The 12,504-nt window shown below is 39.5% G+C and overlaps 1 protein-coding gene across 7 annotated transcripts in view; it reads left to right on the forward strand.

Moving 5' to 3' along the window:
- The window catches only part of B3galt1 (beta-1,3-galactosyltransferase 1), a 567,531-nt gene that overhangs the window by 463,343 nt on the left and 91,684 nt on the right, over positions 1–12,504 (forward strand). The gene's annotated exons all lie outside the window — the stretch shown is intronic.

Raw genomic sequence — 12,504 nt, forward strand, 5'->3', positions numbered from 1 at the left:
CCAATTAATAGGTTGAAGGAAATAGGTCGGTGGCCTGCTCAGTTGAGTGTAATAACTGGCTGAGTGAGTAGCATTTCAGTCTACCCACACAGAGAGAATCATTGCATTCTAAGGCAGCTCTTCTGCCACTGCCAGCATAGGTCCAGAGTAGCAAGATACATTGCTTCTCAAAGACTCTAGTCAGTGGTGTCATGTTTCTTACAGTTTCAGTAGATTAGTCACATGCTGGGGGAAGATGGGTGATTAGTCATCTGGAAGGTTATGACCATCTCCATCATCATCTTAGCACAAGACTGATTGCAATCGGAAAAAGAGAAGGGCCCCTTTCTGAGCTATGCCTTGTATATCCAGAGGTCGGCCTGGGGTTGATTGACTTGATTTCCTATTTGCCTTTTCACCATAGGCTGTAGGTGGCCGTGGACACCCAGCATATGCCTTATAAAGCCAACCTTAAGTCAGACCATAATTCCAGCTCTTCCAGGGAGGAAGACATTCCCCGACTCCAGCTCTACATGTAGAAGCTGTCACAGGCTCCCTCCTCATGCTCTGCTACAACTCACTTGCTGTTTGTCCCTCACTCTACCGAGCTCTGACTTCACTCAGAATATGCAGAGATAGGTTTTTTTTTTTATTAAATGTGATATTAAGAAAAAAGGTTAGCTTCTCTTTTAGGACTTCAGGCAATTGCTGAAATATGTGAATTCAAATAGGAGTGGAAATACAATAGATTCTCTATCTGTCTACCTGTCTCTCTCTTTTTCCTTTTTGTCTTCCCAGATTATACTCATTCACTCCTCCCTTTTCTCCTTCCAGCTCTGTCAGATAAAACCATAAGGAGAACACGAAACTATATCCCATGAGTCCCTGTGACCCTGCACTGTGATAGAGTGCAGCTTGTATCAGCACACATAATTCTACCTCATAATCACCCATGTGTACTTCAACCTACCGTACTAAATCATGTATCAAAAGAATCATAGGTTTTTACCAAACGTTTAGTCCAAGCCTCCATCCTTCTGTGACCCAGCTTCTCATATAGAGATATTCTGAGGTGATTTCAGTGATAGGACATAAGTGGGGACATAAAGAAGTGAGGACATTCAATGTGTATGCCCAGGTTCTTGCAACCTGGTCTTAAAGGACAGTCACACCGAGGACCCTCCAACACTTTTGCAGGCCCAACAATAACTCAGCATCCTCTAAGATGTTGCTGTCTCTGCTCTAACCACCACTGCTTACTTTCTGCTCTCAAATCCCATCACATCATGTGTCTTCCATCATCTCATCCTGTGTGATGCTTAGTGTTTTAGTAATGTTTTTCTTGGTATCCGTGTTTCTCTATATTTCTCTATGTAGTTCAGTGGACCAGGACCAACAGGTCTACTTACTTTGGCATAGTGTACTTCCAGAGGTACTTTGTCAAAGAAGCAGGTTTGGGTGTGTCAGATACTCAGCCTTTTAGTGCCTTTCCTCAAAGAAGGACAGAGATCTCTAAAAAATGTTTTCTGGGTGACTACCTAGCTGTGGGGGCTGGGCCTCTGCCTAAGTATTGGCCAGTATACACCAAACCCTTTTCAAGTCATGAGTTTTCTATTCAGTGCTGAGTGGTCTTATTTACTCAGGTTTCCCATCTGTAAAGTAGTATTTGGTACAGGGCAGAAAGAGGGAAGGACTACATGAAGCCTAGGAATTTAAAAAGGGAAGAAACTTATTTAGGCACGTAGTTCTGGCAACTTGTAAAAACAAAATCGGGCTACTACATCTTGTAAGAGTCTTGTGCTTTAGACTGAGGCAGCAATCTGTAGAGAAAGAACAAGCATATGGGTGAGAATGGAGACCAACCTGAGTCCTTCAAGGAAAACATCAATTCATTTATAAGGGCTCTTCACCCACAAGAGGAAAAGTTTTTGTCAGGCTCCCTCTCCCAACAATGCCTAATAATTGAAAGGTTCAAATACGTAAATTTAGGGACAGCCTACTTGATCTTCACACCTAAGAAATGGATTCCACTATCCCACACCCTGGTGTCTCACAATGAACTGTAACAGAGAGACAACAGCCCCTTCCTTAGAAAGTACTGTCATACACAGATTTTTACAAAAAGCCTTCAGCACTGTACCTGGAACATGGAGAATGGCCATGTATTTTCCTAGGCAACCTAAGCCCTACCTGTTAAAATGGAAGAGTTCATCAAGTCATAAAGGAACCAAGGAGAAACTGGGTCAGAGAAGCCTCTACTCAGAGCACATTCTTAGGGAGAAGGCAGCACTTGACAGGGTAGAGACTAAAACGTATGGACTCAGTATTTTTGCACAGTGCCATCCTGAGCTATTGCAGCTCCTCTCTCCATTCTCACAGTAATCTCGAGGCAATCAACTGCAGGGCCGGGGGGGGGGGGGCGGGGCGGGGCGGGGGGCACTGAGCATGTGAGTGTGCTAAAGGGCAGTGCAGTTCTGTCTGCAGTAAGTGGCTGTTTTCCTGCAAAATGCATATCCTGCTGTAATGGGAGAACTCGCAGCATCTATAGATTTGCATTGATTTTGTGCTCATCTAGGCTTTTTCAGGGTGTTGTTATAGTTGAGCAACTGTTTGGAGGATTTGTTTACTTAAGTTTAACTGCTCTTAGGGAAAGCACAGCGTAAAAAATACATGACTAGGCTCAGACTTATTTAACTCAGTTTTTCTCTTGTCATTGGGGACTAGAACCAAGGTATTTGTGTAGAAGTCTAAGTAACAACCAAGAAGGTCATTAGACAAGGAGGTTTATAAGGAGACCGCTACACTTAGTATATCACAAAAAAATTAAACAAAAAACTCACAGTCATAAAGATTGGGTTTTCCTATGTGATTTTCTTTTAGAACAATTAGGGGAAACTCATAGTTGTTTAAGCTTCCAATTAAAGTAAAAAGACCTCTTTCATGATAAACCAACAAAAAGGAACTGACTTTGGACTAGAGGGCACAATTCATAATATTAACAGAATTGTAATGGCTGTGGTGCTTATGTGAATTGTGAACAGTGTAAGAACCGTGGGTGTGGGGAAATGAATTGTTTTGATGAATGAGGGAGCTAGATGTCACAGCAGCAATTGTCCTCTATAATAATCAGGCCAACCTGCTACCTGCAACATGCTGAGCAAGGAGGTGATCAGGGACAGAGCGATGCATTAAAGTGACAAGGAGGATCTGCTACAAGCCAGACTCAGAGCATCACATCACCATTTTTTGTAACATGAAGTAAAATGCTGAGTTGGGTGAAGTCCTGTTTCTTTTCCTTTATGTATAAACAATTATCTTCTATTGGATCAGTTCAGTGTTGCCCTATAGATTTCTTAAGACGTGCTAGCACAGAGAATTGACTATTACAGGAATGTGAGTTCTCTTTCCTTTCTTAGGCTGCCTAATAAGTATAAATATCATTTTATAATATGTACACCACCGGAGTGCTTAATAAGTGTAATGGCACAATATTATAAAGTTCTACAAAATGAAAGAATAAGGGGACAGATATGTTAGTCATATTACTGGCATTCGTGTTGTAAAGGGTCTATAATATTTTCACTATCGACACCATTGTATACACCAGAGATGGGATTTTAGATACAACACATTTCAACTGGGAGTATAGAAGGCACCTTATAATTCAATACTGTGTATTCTTGCTTGACCTTAGATTCCCTGAGAACCTAAGACACCTGCATCAGCTGCAGGTTCCAAAGCTCTACAAAGCTTTGCCCAAGGTGAAGAGAATATAAAATAATGTGGAATAGTGATCTCATAATGATAGTTTACCTATTATAGAATATTTTTCAATAATAAAAAGAAATGAATTCAGTAGCAGGATTTTTTTCCTTCTAGAGCAAAGGAGAGATATGCAAAGTATTACACTGGCTGATACAAAGATTGAATTCCCTCAGGACATTGCTGTTGCCATTGTCTGTGCCCCCCTTTCTGGAGAGATGACATATATGGCATTCCTAAATGGAAGGAATGAAACTGCAGGCTGAGAAAGAATGAATTTCAGGTCAGCAGATTCACCATGTTGTCCCTATCTCCCATGCATTGATGTCATTTCATCTATTCTTAGTGATGTTTAGCAATAAGGTAAAATAAGGTATTGTTTTTCATTTTTCCACTGGATATATAAAGGAAAGAAGAGAAATTGTGTGAAAGAGCTGATATCTGGTAACCCAGGACACTGCACCAGGACTTCATAGATTTGTAAATAAGCAGGGCACCATAAGCCCCTGATATTTCATAGACATCCTCCTGGCATTTTGTTCCAACCCATTCCAGAAGAGTGCAATTCACCATATGCTTCCACCTGAAATCTTTCCACAGGATAACAAGTTTCTGAATCCTATAGATAGATTCAACCATGGTATTTAATCGACACATATTTAAGGCAGGGTCCAATATCATAGGCTCTCGTATATGTTACACATGAGAAAATCTGCCTCTTGTTCATTGTTGATTTCCTCCACCACAGGGCCCAGAATGTATCACAGGAAGTAAATGCTAGTTGATTGGACTCAGAAGTTTGAGTAATCCTTCATTTGAAAAAGGAGAGTACCCAGGTGTAATGTCTTCCTTTTCCTCTACTAATTAAAAAAAAAAGGACCTATTAAGTATCATATTACATATGGAATGATATGTGTGTGCTGAACTTTTTAAATATATTAATGGAACAGACAATTTAAAAGTGAATGTCCGTCAACTACCACCTATTGATTTTCATCTTGTTCAGTTTACTTGTATGTCATAATGATGAGATTTTAAGAATATCTTCATGTAAATCCATTGAAACCATGTCAGTACATGAATTTCGGGTTTCTCTATCAAGAATACAGCATTTTCAGTGAGCACTGTTCTTTTCTCTACCCTGGTTCCTTTGCAGTTGAAAGTATCTTTTCTGGGAAAATTGACCATCCTCTTAGCAATGCTGAGAATATAAATCTTGCTTTTCCTAGAAAATAAAAATGAGTCTTGTCTGAGCAAGCCTGTCACTTAGGTCAGTCAGATGTCCTGGAAGTTCTAAGAGCCCTTTAAGGGAAGAAATTTCTCTGTGAGTGGGAAGAAAAGCACTCTCCAACAAATTGAAAAGGTGGAACTTAGGAAAGCACCTATTGGTCCCCTACTTAGCCATTGTCTTAGACACTGGTGGGACTAGAACTTCAGTCTTTGGGTTCTGTTTCCTTTTCCTCTTTGGGGAATCATCTCGCTGTGTTGCCCAGGCTGGTCTACCTCCTGAGCTCTGGTGGTCCCCCAGCTGTAGACTCCTGAATAGCTGGGGTGACAGGAAAGGTCACCATGCCTGGCCCTAGATTTCCTTCTGCAGAAAAAAGGAGAAATTCAACTTTTTTCTCCTCTTGAGGGACTGGACAGGAACTTTGGTTAAATATCTCATATAAAGGTTTTCAGAAATTATCCCACTTGGCTAGCTTAAGCTTGAAAAAGTGTTGCGGGGGGGGGGGGGGAGAAGCTGGGAACAAGAAAATCCCAAAGGCAAAATTCTTCTATAGAAGTAACCTTTTGTTAAAATGAAAAACTCACTTTAAAAGCACAAAAAGAACTCAGAGCTCAGAATGTAATTTTTAAAATTTGTCATAGTTTTTGCCCAGAGGTTGATTAGGCCTGAAGCCCATCAGCCATGCATGAAATTTGCATGTGTTTGATAGTAAAAATTGTTTTTAATCCTTTTATAAGAGAAGCTGCTATGTATTCCATAGTGATCATGTTTGCTTCCTTATCAAGTTGTACTTATGGCTGACAAAGCTTAAAACAATGAAAATTCATCAAGTGGCTGTATATAGAACAATACTTAGTATTCTGAAGATTTACAAATGAATAACTAAGAAGACTTTATCTTTAATTAAAAGTTAAATGTTGAACATTTTTCTGAAAATAAAGCCTTGGGAAATTAATATTTTATTATAATCTTCAGTTGGCTTATGAGTGATTAGAAGGGCATGAAGGAATAAATTTGGTTTGGTAAGTTTAATGAGTTTATATCTTGTAAATAAACATTTTAGAATAGACATAATAGATGTATGTGTTAATCCAAATGTAAACTAGATAATATCTGTGGAAACAACCAAGGAGACCAATTATGTTTTGGTTTTCCTTCTCTGTAACCTACTCTATGCCCAACACAGTCATGTTAAGATCTCTGATAAACTACTCAAGTATGAAAGTCCAGACTGATCACTGGATGCATGTCTAGTTCATAAAGTACTAACTAGCCTCAAAAAGAAAAACTAAAACATGTGCTATAAGCATGTCCTGAAGACAAAGGACCATTGTGTTGATGAGGGCCTGCCTGTGCAGGGCCAGTGGTATGAGCTAAATTATAGTCAAGAGGCCTTTTCATTAAACTGTACAAGAGGTTTTGAGAGATGAAATCATTCGATACATAAAAGATAGGTAACATATGGATTGGGTCTCAGTTTTTGAGTGGGAAAAGGTAGTCTGCAATCACATATACACTTACCTCCACTTTCAACAAACAGTAAGGTTTGCTGTAAAAGAACAATTTAGTCTTTTTTTTTTTTTTCATGTTTAATGGCTCCGAACACCATGGAAGAATGCATTAAACATCAAGTGTCTTTTCAAAAATATTTTCCCATCTGTTCACTGACTCCAAGTAGTTCCCACTAGAGGAGCCAACATCAGTCCCCATCATCAATTGCTGAAATTGTTCTAGCATGTTTGCGATCCTTTCACTTGTAGGGAGTATGTATGCATTCACTAGCATTGTTAATAACACAGGGCTGTAGGGTAGCAGCTGTCTACCTAATGGAGGAAGAGTTGTGTACCCCCACATAGGTATACTTAAGTGCAAATCTAGGACTGAAAAAAATGAATGAATTGCTCCCAGAAATAGTCTTACATTCTTTGATTGTTCTATAAAGCCTTAAATTAGGATGACATAAACACAAAGAGCCTTCCTATTTTTTTGTTTATGCATCTTGGATGTACTTTTATTAATATGTAAAATTAATACTTTTTGAGAGCTTAACAATTCTATCCCTAGATAAACACATTTTTTGATAAGAAAAAAAAATAATTATTTCCTGATTTATTCCAAATGAGCTCCAGGGCCTAAAACATTACACAGACAATAATGAACATAAATTTTAAAAAGTTTCCCTTTAGCCCCTGATTTATTAGAATATGAGGGTATGAAAATAACTAAAGGCAGTCTACACTGGCATTCTTGAGTTATGCTATAGCGCCATTGACTGGCCCTGAAACCAGGATTCCTGAATGGTCCTTGCCTTACAATGGCTAGGAAAAGCCATTTTAGAGACAGTAGTATGCACCCTTTCTTTGGGAATTGCTGCCATACTCTGTTTTGAAAAACGCATCACCAGATCGTGTCAAGAGGAAGCCACGTGAATCAAACATCTCATTGATATAAGAGGGGGAAAAAAAGAAAACTCTGTGTAAGGATTTACATTATTTGCTTATCTATCCAGTATGCATGTGATGTGGTATACATGTGGAGGTCAGAGGACATCTATAAACATCAGTCCTCTCCTCACTGTGTGAGTACAGGATATTGAACTTACATCATTGGCTTGAATCTGCTGCTTCTGGAGATATAATAAGGAAGGATGTCATAGCAGGAGAAGCATGGGACAGAGAGCACTCATGTGGCAGATAGGAAGCAGAGAGCAAGGATGGGACCTGGAAACAAACATAAGAGCTACACCTCATGATTCACTTCCTCAAGGCAGGCTCCATCGTCTCAAAAATGCATCACCTCCTAAAATAGCTCCAACGCCTGGGCGCCAAGTGTCACATAATTTCCATGGAGGACACTTCACATTTGTGCCATAACAGAAACCTTTCTCTACCTCAGAAAACACTCCATGGTGTTGTTTGGGGATGAGCAGAGAGTCTGGACTGTTCTGAGGTCACTAACTGGATCGATGTGCAAAGAGGCTTAACTGAACACATAGCCTGGGGTGCCAGCATGTGTTTATGAGGGGCTGATGCCAGGCCTTGCCATGCATCATGGTTTCTGGTCACCAGGGAATGATTAGCTGGCTAATTGCATGCGCTGTCATTTGTGTCTGCCTGTGTGAAGGATGTGCAGTCACACTGGAGGGAAACAGAGGCCACATGGAAAGTGCAGCAAGAACCCTCCCATGGCACTTGGAGCTACAGCTAGTGTGAGTCCAAAAGGAAGTGAGAGTCCTTCGGGCAAAACTCTGTCAAAGCTGGCTGAAATAAGTGGTATACTGTTTATGAGAAAACAGAAATAGACAACAGATCTCTAACTTTTGAGCTGGGGTAATTTATAAAAGGCATGTTTCTAAATAATCAGATTTATAATTAATTTATTGGTTATAACTATTGGTAAGTGAACATGATTTTTTTTATTTTGTTTACTCATTTGATCAAATAAACAAATCATAAACATAAGGAGAAAATACATTTCACTGCAAAGTAGCATCATTGTTTGGCCAAATACTTGATGGGAAATCCTACACAGAGGAATGATTTGTTTTCGCCTGTGGTTCCAATGGATTTGGAACATGATGGTTGGCCATATGCATAATGGTTTGGGAAGTAGAAGTCAGAGGGCAGTGATGAGTTTTATGGATGAGAGGAAGCAGGCATTGAGAACAAAAAATGCTAGGCAAGAGGCAGGACAGGAAGAAACCTGGAACAAGATACAGCCTCCAAAGATATACTCTCAATGACCTACTTCCCTCAGCTATGTCCTGCCTAATGTTCCCAAAACCTCAAAAATAGCATCACCAGTGGAGACCAAGCCTCTAAGAAATAGTTGTTTGAGGTGACACTTCATATCCAAGCTGTAACAAACCCTGGTACTACATCTTAGAAGACGGTTTTCTTCATCAGGTAAGGTAGAACTAACCAACGTGGGCCTTGACTGTACGGTCTGAGACAGAATGTTTATTGACACACCCTCATGTAATCTCTCTCATAATCTGGCAAAGGATCAATCACAAACACTCGAACTTGCTGCTGTCTCTCAGTATAGTATTTAAGAAGTCAATGACACACTTAACCTGTGAAAACATACAGCCTTGACCAGGCAGCCAGCAAGCTTGCAAGATTCTTCTATCCAATGAGGACAGGAATAGGTTACTGGACATGTTTATTGTTTGTTTGTTTTGTGGTTGTTATTGTTTCGTTTTGTTTTGTTTTTAATTCCAGAGTTTTGAAGTGAACTCTTCCTGTTACCTCTGGAAGACAGGGTGCAAGGCCACTGGGCTCTCTTCAATTACCCATTGATCCTTCTAGCTGTGTGGTTTCATATTCAAAGAGGGAACATATATAGGACCTGTTGTGACAGCTCTAGCAACAGGAAATCAGAGTGGAAACCTGTGTCAAAGAAGAGATTTATGAATGGCAGGATAATCATGTAAAATTCAGTGATCTGAACTCACCAATGACCCCTGAGTCTCCTAGCATCATTTGTATTCATTACTCCTAGGAAATGACACATAACTCAAGGAAAGAAACCTTTCTGGGGAAACTTCAGCCATGTAGAAAAATTCACATACATTTGCTAACTTGCCAGGTTGAGATGAAACCTAGCAATTTATTTGAATTAAGCCTCTACTAGAAACACCTCCAAAATAAACATGGCCTGGTATCTGTATCCTCTAGCTCAGACTGACAGAAATTTAACCACGTGGATGGTACCTGTCAAATATTTGAATAAACTTAACACTGTGGCAATGTATTCACTCCATGTTCCTAACTAGCCAATATTTTTCTTTGCTCTGAGCAGTAGAACTGAGTTGATTAGCAACTGCTTGGAGACTTTTATTTCTGTTTTTGCTTTTGTTTTTGGTTGGGGGGTATTCTTAAAAAAATAAAATCATCACCTTTCTGAAACATGCTAGATAAAAATCTCCCCACTTATTATTTATGTTGTTACCTCCTGATGAAATCCTGCTAACTTCTGTGACATATTGCCTCCTGGTTCAGAGGCCATGGAATGATGATGCAATTACCAATTCCCCTGATAATGAAGGCAATTATTTTGATAGCAGGAGAATTTATTCTTGAAGATATCAGAACAGGAATTAAAATGTTAGACACTCCAACTGACATCCCAAAAAACAAAGGTTAATCCCAATGTACCTGGTGGATATTTTGCCTCTGACAAATTCATAAGGTTCACCTTTCCCTATGCTTTGGCACCAGTAACTCACCCAGACCTGAATTTCCCTATTTTTAATAATGCACTTTTTAAAAAAAAGTATATGACAGACGTTTGGAAATGGTAAGGTTTGACTGAGCGTAATAGCAAATGTGAAGAGTTTGACAATAGCCAAGGTGCCTTTGGACCCTGTTTGCTTCCACTAAAGCCTTTGTCATAACGAAGAGTCTTGTTACTGTGGCTGTATCATCTAGGAAAGCATTGCTTAACAAGACCTTAGTCCTTTCAGAAAGGCAATATGCATTCAAAATGACCTCATTTTCTCACCTAATTCTCTTGTAATTGAATCAGCTTTTAAAATTTTTCTATTTAATCTGTCTTTAAGGGTATAGATGGAGTAGGAACAAAATATATTTGGGGCTGTATTCCATAGTTGGATTCTCTTGGCAGTGTGTGGTGTTCTGGGTCAGGTGCCCCTGTGGCTCTGGGATCCCAAGCCAGCCTCAGCAGAAATACTTCCAGAAGTCTCTAAGAGCTGAGTCCTTGCTGGCACAACTTTCAGCTGCACAAATACCACCCCGTACAGGTGTGGGGTGCTGTGGGAAGTCTCAGCCTTCCCTCTAGAGTGTTTTCCATTCTTCACCAAGGCTAAGCAAGGAAGAGGAAGAGTCAAATCCGAATCCCATAAATCTCAGGGTCTTCTTTGTGATGGCGTTGAGCTTTCATTCCCATCATCATAAAGTTTATGTACAGTAAAAATTACTTTCTGGTATGGGCTTTTATGATGAGTGACAAATGCATAGACCTACATATCGACAGCCACTATTAATACACAGAGCAGTTCTATCATCCTAGCCCTCCATCCCATCACGCAGCCCCTTTTAGTCAAAGGCTGAATCCGTGATGAGTAGACAAGCTATTCTCTTCCTCTGTACTTGTGTCATTTCCAGAATATCATTGCTACAGTGTGAATCCTAGTTGTACTCCTAAGGTCGACTTATTGAAGGCTGTTTCCAGCCTGTGATGCTATGGGGGGTGGCAGAACTTCCCCAAGATGGGGCCCAGTGGAAAGAAAGTAGGTCATTAGGGCCATGCCCTTGGAGGAGATATTGAGACTTCAGTCCTTCCTCTTCTTATGTCTGTCTTCATGGGTCACTTATGAGGTGACTAAGCCTCCACCTCATCCCACCGACAGGATCAATAGGGCCTCCACAGGCTAAAAGAAGCAGGGCAGCACAGCTATAGATTGAAACCTCTGAAAATATAAACCAAAGTCACTTCCCTCTCTGAAGTAAATTAGCTCAGACATTTTTCTAGAGGAACAGAGTCAACTGGAAGGTCTCTGGGCTGAATTACTTAACTCAAAACTAAGGACTGGTGAAAATATGTAAATGAAATCATATAATATATACTCTGGCTTCCTTTTTCTCAGCATAATACACATGACATTCATGTGACATTTATACATGTGCAGAGATTAACGATTACCTCCTCGCACTTTTACACAGAATTCCATTAGGTGGATGTGCCATCGTTTGCTTCAGTGAGGGGTACTGAATTCCAGAATTGGATACATTTGAAAAATACTCAGTGTTTTGTGTAAACATGGATTTCCATTTCATTTTAATTATTTGTGAGTAAAATTTCTGTATCTCGTGGTAAGCTTTTGTTAAACTTCATAAGAAAATGTCAAGCTGCTTTCACAGACAGAAGACTACACATTTGGCATTTGTACCAGAGATATATGAAAATTTTTGTTCAATGACTCCCTTTGTACTAGACTTGTGGTCATTTTGTTTGGTTGGTTGGTTTGGGTTTGAGTTAGCCATTGTACTTAATAGATATTGACGTTTTGCTGTGGTTTGCATTTGCATTTCCCCAGGGACCAATGGGATTGCAAATTGTTTCATGGACCTACTTGCCATTTCTTACACTTTTCCTAAAGGGCATCTGCTCAAATCTCTTGTATGTTTTTAAGTGAAGATTTTAAGAATTCTTTAGATATTGAGGAAGTAAATAATCTCACTTAAAAGATTTGGACATAGTTTCCAAGTATATGACAGGATTTTTCATTCTATTAACAGTGTCTTGGTGTAAAAAGAAAAAAAAAACTTAATGAGATCGAAGTTAATCAACTTTTTTTCTTATTGAAAAATCTAAAAAGTCTTTACTAAGTCCAAAGCCACAGAGATTTTTTTCTCTTATGTTTTCCTCTAAATGGCCTAGAGTTTTTCATGCTATCATGTCCTCTTAATGGGGGTCATTAAGTGTCTTGCATATTCTGAGTGTTAGAAAGAAAAAAGAAAAAAATTACAGTACCAGAGAAGACCTTTTGATTCTCAGCTTGATTTTTAGTT

Source organism: Peromyscus maniculatus, chromosome 4 (assembly GCF_049852395.1).
Source record: "Peromyscus maniculatus bairdii isolate BWxNUB_F1_BW_parent chromosome 4, HU_Pman_BW_mat_3.1, whole genome shotgun sequence".
Lineage (NCBI taxonomy): Eukaryota > Metazoa > Chordata > Mammalia > Rodentia > Cricetidae > Peromyscus > Peromyscus maniculatus.